We start from the raw sequence: 9,380 nt of genomic DNA, 5'->3' as shown, positions 1-9,380 counted from the left end.
AGTAAGAAAAAAGCCCAAGGCTCATACCAACAAAGGGAGGACAGCTAGATTAGAAGGTCCAATTTGGAGGTCTTAGCTGAGAGAGTAGATGTGGTTCCTGAAGGCAATAAAGGAGATGGTAAGAATGGTCTAGCAGTGGGAGAGAAGAGTTTGTCTAGCATTTGCTCCCCTTACTCTCAGAAATCAGAATTTCTGAGTGGGCACAGTGGCTCATGCCTGTAATCCTAGCACTCTGGGAGGCCAAGGCAGGAGGATCACTTGATGTCAGGAGTTCAAGAGCAGCCTGAGGAAGAGCAAGGCCCAGTCTCTACTAAAAATAGAAAAAATTAGCCGGGCATGGTGGTGGGCACCTGTAGTCCCAGCTACTTGGGAGGCTACGGCAGGAGGATTGGGTTGCTTGAGCCCAGGAGTTTGAGGTTGCTGTGAGCTGCAATGATGCACTCTAGCTCAGACGACAGAGCTCTCTCTTTGGTGGATGTGTCCGTCTCAGAAAAAAAAAAAGGAAAGAAAAAAAGGTTTGAGAAATCAGAATTTCCTGTACTCTTTTGAGGGATTTTTATAATATAAATTGTAATCAGGATTTAAGATGTTGTCTACAAGTTCTTGTTGTACTAATTCTCACAAGGATCACATTTTCTTTGAGAAACCAAGGAAAACTGAATAATTATGAAGTAGCTATAAAATGCTGACTAGAGTATGTCCTGAGGGCTCTGCAGCATTTACTTCATGTCTACCCCAGTGGTGCTTTCATGTGTGTTTAGTCCTCTGCATTTATGCCTCGAGTACAGTTCCCACATCCATAAGAAATTACCAGCCCTAAAGATCCGAAGGCATAATAGAGGCAATCTGTATAGACATGTGCCTCACACCCTAAGCCAGGACACGTCAGTCCCAACCTCTCCTGTGGAGGAATGGCCAGCTAGAAAGTGGACACATCCACCAAGCACCACGCTACATCATCTGACCTGGTTTCCCTCCTTGTTTCAAACAGATTTCAGACATCTCTGTCTGGGTCCAAGTCTTTTTAAACTAACACTAGCACTTCAGCAAAACTATTGTATCTTTATAACACTTTTAAAATGCAGAGTTTTCAAGGATTTTTTTTTTCTTTGAGTAATGCGTGTGTTGAAATAGCTGTTTAGCTTTGCCCAGTAATAAATAACTCTGGAAAAAAGAAATGCTTAAGATGGATATTCTGCAAAACTCCAGAATTATTGTGAAATCACATTTTTATCTACCATTTTTAGAGCCCATTTGATTTATCTCAGCTTGGCATATTAGAATAGACATGGGGGATACAAACAACCTGATAGTTAAAATTTTGTGTGCATATGAATCTCCTCTGGCTTGCTCCTCTGCCAGGAAAATTTTTCCTGTTGTCAGTCAACTGATCCTAATATCTTCTTGGAACAGAGCAAACATTTTAAAGTGCAAAGTAAAAGTCCTCCCCCAGCCCTAGGGAGAAAACTTTTTTTTCCTTGAGCTGTTGATGTCTTTAAGAGAAATGACTTTAGCTGGTTCAGTCAGATGATAGAGGACACGGTCAACTCCATGTAAAGGAAAATGTTTGAGTACCAGTACCATCGATTTCAAGTAAGGTTTATTTGGGCAACATTATTTAAGAAAATAATCTGAGTCATAAATTGCATAAGAAGTAAATCCCTCTTAAGCAACAGCGGAGTAGTTTTGTAGTTTTGAATTTTGCAACTTTCTTTCAAAAAATCCTATATTAGTATGCATTTTGAAGCATATTTGTCAACTTAGAAAGGAACTTATACCCCGTGACCATGGACTGCATTGTTTTTAATTACTGGCTATTTCCAATTCCTTTTAGAGTTTTTGTCAGAATTGGTTACTCTGAGCCTAAAGAAGGAAATGAGGACACAGCTTTATCTTAAACCCTAATAAAGGGTCTTCTTTTAAGGTACACAATCAAATCTTCTTAAGACAGCCTTGTGGTAATTGATCCAGAGTCCTTAAACTTATTTCAATAATTATTCCAGAACACATTTTTTAAGCTATTGGCTAAAGATAAATTGTTAACATGATAGAAAATAATCATCAGGGGAAACATTTATAAACCAGGACATAATAGTGATGGTCACCGAAAGAAATTAAAAAAAAAAAAGCTAATTTAGAATGTCTATAAAGCTCTTCACTGATCTTGTATTTTTAAAAAAATGAAGTCTATGTTAGAGATGATTCTTAGGCTGGAAAGTGGTGGGGGCTGGATGGAAGTAGAAAAAGAAATCCAGGGAAGAGGAATATTGGGTAGAAAGAATAAATTCTTTTGAGTTTTAAAAGTTTTCACTATCAATTTGGGTTAAAAGAAATAAAATATGTTGGATCAATTTAAGTAAAGGAATTGCAAGGTCCACAAAATAAGAATAAGAGATTACCTTATTTCAGAAGTAATCAAGGCAATGTCTTATTTGAAAGGTGTTTGGCAATAATAGCTGTACTAGTCAGGGGTCTCCTGAAAAACAGAACCAATAGAATATACAGATATAGATACATCTATACACACATAGAGACAGAGACAGAGATAGAGAGAAAGAGATTTATTTTAAAGTACTGGTCCAGATGACTGTGGAGGATGGGAAGTCTAAAATCTGCAGGGCAGGCCAAGAGGCTGGTAATTCAGGTGAGAGTTGATGTTGCAGGTTTGAGGCTGGAATCTGCAGTGCAGGCCAGCAGGTGGGAAACTCCGGCAAGTTTCTATGTGGCAGTTTTGAGAAAGCTCATTCTTTGTTCTACTCAAAGTCTGATCATGAATGTTAATCATATCTAAAAACCTTCTTCATGCCAACATCTAGAATTGTGTTTGACCAAACAATTGGACACCATAGCCTAGCCAAGTTACACATAATTCACCATCACACATAAAATTCACCATCGTAATAGCTTTAGAGACGGCCCTCACTTTTGTACATTTTAGTTTCTCATAGTATCTGAGAAGAATGAGATGAGTTTCTGAAAATAATTGGATTAAGTAGAATGTCAAATTTTATATGTATCTCTGAGATTTTGTCATTTAATGTATGTCTCTGTGTTAAAATTTGTGCCATATGCTCAACATCATTGGTGTGTGCTTCTAATTTACCCTTTTAAAGCAAGTATATGCAGCCATAGCACTTCTCCTGCAACTTTCCAAGGAATATAATCTGTACATTTCAAACACTGTAGTTTAATCTTCCTCCAATGATAACATTTAATAAAATTTCACTACAGATTCTGAATCATGTGGCTGTATCTTGGGGGTAGGAGGAAGGCCTTAAACATAAAAGAAATAAATGGTCCTTTAGTATACATGACCTCAGTAATCTACACATTGATCTTTTGTCCTTTAACACTCTCAGGATAAAAATAGTATGTGAAAAATTATATTCAAGCCATTTTCACTGATTTTCAAGTTGTATACATTTTATTTACTTTGTTTTCGTTTCACTTTCTTTTTTTTTGCTCATGTGTATGTTTGCAGAGTAGGTCATTGCATTGGTCGGGTGACTGGTTGGTTGGTTTTTGGACTAAAATACTTTATCAAGACTAGAAAAAAAAGAACCTATGAAATACATGGAAATTGAGAGAACGATTTTGAAAAAATGATTGTAGATTTTAATTTGTTCTATTGAAAGTACCATATCTTAATAAGTATAAACAATTTCGCTAGGTTTTATAAAATAATTTGTTTTTCTTTCACCAATATTGGCCTTTTTGCTGAAATTGGATGATAAATAGTATATAAAGGAAAGCCATCAAGAGCAATCATAATATACAAATGAGCCAGACTATCTGATTTTCAATTTAAGAAATAGAGATAAATAGTTTAACAAAAATGATATCAAACAATCAGAGTAATGGGTTTAAATCATTTAAATCATTAATAAAGCTAATCATAGTAGCAGTTTAAACAACTATTTAACATTTGGTAGCATATATTCAAATCTTTTATAGGTATTCAGACTTACATCTCTATTGTAGTTAAAGTCCTACAAATAAAAGCATTCTCTTTCTTTGCTAAGTTTGTATACTTGTTTTACTTGAAAACAAATACAAAGTAATTTCTATCTATATCCTTAAAGATTATTTCACTTTCTTCATACTTTGACATTCTTTTTTTTTTTTAGCAATTTGTTTTCTATAGCTGCTCTTGAAAACTACCACAAACAGAATAGATTAAAACAACAAAAATTTATTATCTTAATCTCTCTTCAATAAATGGTGCTGGGAAAACTGGATAGCTACACGCAGAAAAATGAAACTGGATCCCCACTTCTCACCTCTCACAAAAATCAATTCAAGATGGATAACAGACTTAAACCTAAGGCATGAAACCTTAAGAATTCTAAAAGAAGTTGTTGAGAAGACCCTTTCAGACATTGGCCTAGGCAAGGAATTCTTGAAGAACCCCAAAGCAATCACTGCAGCAACAAAAATAAATAAATGGGATCTGATCAAATTAAAAGGCTTCTGCATTGCCAAGGAAACTATCATTAGAGTGAATAGACAGCCCACAGAATGGGAGAAAATATTTGCTCTCTACACATCTGATAAAGGGCTGATAACCAGAATCTATCTAGAACTCAAAAAAATCAACAAGAAAAAATCAAACAACCCCATCAACAAATAGGCAAGGGAAATGAACAGAAACTTTTCAAAAGAAGATAGAATGATGGCCAGCAAACATATAAAAAATGCTCAACATCTCTAATCATTAGAGAAATGCAAATCAAAACCACAATGAGATATCACCTAACCCCAGTGAGATTGGCCTCTATCAAAAAATCCCAAAACATGAAATGCTGGCAAGGATGTGGAGAGACAGGAACACTCTTACACTGCTGGTGGGACTGCAAATTAGTGCAACCTCTGTGGAAAAGAATTTGGAGATACCTCAAAGAACTAAAAATAGAAATATCATTCGATCCAGCAATAGCACTATTAGGCATCTACCCAAAAGAGCACAGAACATTCTGTGATAAAGACATCTGCACCCGAACGTTTATGGCATCACAATTCACTATTGCAAGGATGTGGAAACAACCCAAGTGCCCGTCAATCCATGAGTGGATTATTGAAATTTGGTATATGTATACAATGGAATATTACTCAATCATAAGAAACGACAGTGATCTAGCACCTCTTGTACTTTCCTGGATTAAACTTAAGCCCATTATCCAAAGTGAGGTACCACAAGATCAGAAGAATGGGCTCCACTTGTACTCGCCATCAAATTGGTACTAACCGATCAACACTAGGGGGCTCACTGGCAGTAATACTCTCCAGGGATTAGGGGGATGGAGGGGTAAACCTGCAACTAAAGGACATGGGGAGCATTGTAGGGGGGAAGGGCATGCCTCTAACCCTTGCTTGGGTGAGGCAAAGACATAAAGTGTAACCTTAATGTTTGTACCCTCATAATACCCTAAATAAATTAAAAAAAAAAAGAATAAATTAATTGCACTGACTAAAAAAAAAAAATTTATTATCTTATAGTTCTATAGGTCAAAAGTCTGAAAGGGGTATTATTAAGCTGAAATCAAGTTGTTGGCAGGCTTGCATTCCTTCAAGAGGCTCACCTGTATCCCTGCTTTTTCCAGCTTCTATAAGCCACCCACATTCCTTGGCTTAGGGTCCCATTCCTCTATCTTCAGCCAGCAACACCAGGCTGAGTTCTTCTCATGTTGCTATCTTTCTGATTGTCTCTCTTCTGCCTCCCTCTTGCATTTATAAGAATTTATGTGATTTGATTGGTTTGACCTGGAGAATCAGGATAATCTCCCCATTTCAAGGTCAATTGATTAGCAACCTTAATTCCTATTTACTATGTAACCTAATACAGTCACAAGTTATAGGATTTAGGACATGGATATCTTTGTGGAGACCATAATTCTGCCCTGTAAATTAATGATTCTTGAAACTAGGTGATGGGTACATAAGGGTTTATTGTACTAACCTATCAATTTTTATACGTACTAACTCTTCTAATAAGTAGGTAAAACATAAATAAATTTGGGGTCTTATATCAGCCAAGGAATTGTGTCTAGAAGACAAAAGCTAGCATTCCAAATTCAGTTATGAGTATTGGGCCTCTTAGGAAATTTCCATGTTTATTTCTGGGAAGCTCTCTGAAAGAAAGATAAAATAATGCAACAATTTTAAAACTTAAATGTATAAAAACATTAGCATACATCTTGCCTCCAACAAAAAGCCCTTCCTCAGATTTTATGCCAAAAGAAAGGTTTAAACAATTTTTTAAAATACTCATTATAGATTCTTAGAACTTCTAGGTTTGGAGAGCTCCGTATCATGTAATCCAAGTACTCTCTGACACATGACTTTCCTGCCAAATGCTCATCCACACTCTTATTCAACATCTGTTGGAGTGGTCTTGGGGTTCATGCCCTCTGAAGTGTCTCTTTTATCTTTTGATAGCTATGACTGTTAAGATTTTGTTCCACCTATATATGGCTTTGGTGAATAAGTGTAGTACCACTTCTACATAACAGTCTACGAAATATTTGAAAGTAGCTCATATGTTACCCTGAGGCTGAATAGTTCCTCTAGACATTGGTGGCAACCTGCAGTTGGTGAAGAATGAAGACTGTGTCTCCAACAGAATGACTATGGAACATTTTATTGGAGATAAATTGGTCAATTTAAATGAAATTTCCCTAATGGATTCATTTATCTGATAAATTGAATCATAGTATATTAGAAAAATCTAGAGAAGATTTTACCCATGGGTCTACTCCAGAAGCCAGCCCCACAGACTCTCTGGGATTCTTACCACCCATAGAAGGATTCATACCACCCATATTTGGCAAGTGTGAAATGAAGTTTATTGAGGAAGGACAGGATAGGTTTACAGAACAAGAGCCAGATATAGGTTTACAGAGTAAGAGCAAGATACGCTCGCCACAGAGTGGCAATTGGACCCCTCTGTTACAACAAAAGGACCACAAAGGATATTTTAACCGGGTGGGAAGTGACCACTTTTGTCCTGGGTTAGTCATAGATATAATTGTCCTGCACACATGTGAGCAATGAGCATAGAGGAGTAGATTGGGGATATGATGGGAGCTCGAAGTTGTATGACTCACTGACTGGCTTTCAACCTCCATTGAAGACCAGCTGAATCTCTTTCAGTTCAGGAAGGGCCAGATAAATCTCTCAGCCTCTGTAACTTGAGGCTGAAGTTGATTCCTTTCCACAGATTAGCAGAATTTAAAACCAATTTTACTTGAAAAAATTATTTGAATTTAAAACAAATCTCACAGCAAATGTAGGTCCCACTTTTCACTTTCCTAGTACCTAGTACCTTGATGAGATTGGCTGAGTAGCTTAAAAAAAAAAAAATAAACAAGAGGCTATGGCCTTATAAATTTAAAGCTTTTACAGCTTATTTAACATATTTTATTATCTCATAAAACCCTTGGTTCTAATAAGACCTATAGGAGGACGAGAACCATACCATTAGATTTCATGAGACAATAAGGATGGATTCCAGACAGAGTTAACATAGGTATGAAATGAGTTGGGGAGGAAAGTTGTGGGGACTCAACTGATCGGCAGGACACTCCGTTCTCATCACCTTACAACATAGTTATAATAACTGCCTCAACTTCTGTCAATCAGGTCCTCATCCTGCACAGCTGACTGAAAATATAAACCAATGAGGTCCCTGGTTAAAACATTTTGCCCTCAGATCTGTACAGTGACTTTTCTGAACTGAGCTCCCTCCTCTTTAATGGCTTATTGTAAACTTTTGCTGACTTTGGGCACAGAACCTCCTGGTGGGAGAATATCGTTTATTCCCTTTTCAGAAAGGCTCACCTTTTGTTCCCCCAAATCATAGACTTACTAGACCTCTTGACAGTTTACCTGAATCACACCCAGCCCACATGCCTGACTAATCATTAGCCTTTGTTACTCAGGACAATTTTCTCATAAAGAACCGGGAGACTTTAGACCTAGGTATTGTGCTACAGACTCTCACCACACTGTCATGCTTTTTACCACTTCATGGAAGTATCTACTGGGAGCATTTTCAGATTATGTGCAGCTTTTATTAACTGTTGCCCCTGTGGACAGGAATTGCTTATTGGCCAAGAAATACAAATTCAACATAGACTACTCTTGTCACCCTATCCTATTAATGTTTATACAAAAATAGAGTCAGATTACTGACACAAGAATTAGTGTTGGTTGAGACAATCTTTTAATAGAGCAATTCACTTTTTCATAGTTTGCGCTCTAGGTCTCTTTTTTTGAACTAGCGTCTAAATAATCTTATAAGCATGTCTGGATATACTTAATTAAAACTCCCCTATAATAGAGACTATTTGGCTGATGTAATTCAAGTCTTGCAAACTTAAGAGTGGCCTGAACAGACAACTCCACCTTGCTAGCTCATCATTGTCAGAAGGAAGGGCTACATGTCAAACATTCTTAAAACCAAAGTTAGTATATTTGTTAGGTGGCTGAATATTTTAATTGGTTTTAAAATAACAAGTCAGCCAGCAAGTTACCTTATTTAGTTGGACTGGTATAAATGTCATAAGTTATCTTGGCAAATATTCAGGTAGTAGAACTATCAAAGATAGATCTTTCATGAGTGCTTTATTAAGATCGTGTTTTGGCTCAGGTGGGTATCTGGTTATGTCTCCTTTAAAATGTTTTTCAAGCTAAAATCATATTAACTATGCTCTAAGAAATAAGATGTCAGGACCTTTATTACCCATCTGTTCATCTGATTAAATGACTCCAGAAATCATTATTTTGTTAAATCCTGGCCTTTCCAGTAGGTACAATTTCAGCTTGCTCAGGGGGTTGGGTTGGCCTTCTCTCCTCATTTGGTTCTTTCACTTCCACGCAAAGATGTAAAACAGCTCCAGTGTCTGCCAAGACTCACGATGTATACTCAGCTGGCCTTATTCCTAACTGCACCACATTTTCTCATCTTTTCTCTTCTTTTGCCCTTAATTTTACTCATTCTATGTATGATTTTTGTGTGCTGTTTTAAATCTTTTATGTAACAGATATTCAATAAACTAGTAGATGGGCAGACAGAGAGAGAGACAAATTTGTCCTGCTTAAGAATGGACTTGAACTCTACTGTGTAATACTCTTTAGTGTTTCTTAAACTCCTGGTGGTCTTTCCAGCTACACCTGTATACATTTTCTACCACATCCATCACACACCAACATACCAAAGCAGTCACAACTCCCTAAGAAAATCCCTCAAGTTCTTCTTCAGGACAAGTTCCTTAACCATTCGGGACTCAGTTTCTTATCATAAAAATGGGAATAATATCTCCCTTAGAATGGTCATAATGATTAAATGTATTCATTTATGAAAAGATCCTAACATGGTGCCT

Source organism: Propithecus coquereli, unplaced genomic scaffold (assembly GCF_000956105.1).
Source record: "Propithecus coquereli isolate 6110/MARCELLA unplaced genomic scaffold, Pcoq_1.0 Scaffold3, whole genome shotgun sequence".
NCBI lineage: Eukaryota > Metazoa > Chordata > Mammalia > Primates > Indriidae > Propithecus > Propithecus coquereli.
Note: the sequence above shows the minus strand (reverse complement) of the source record.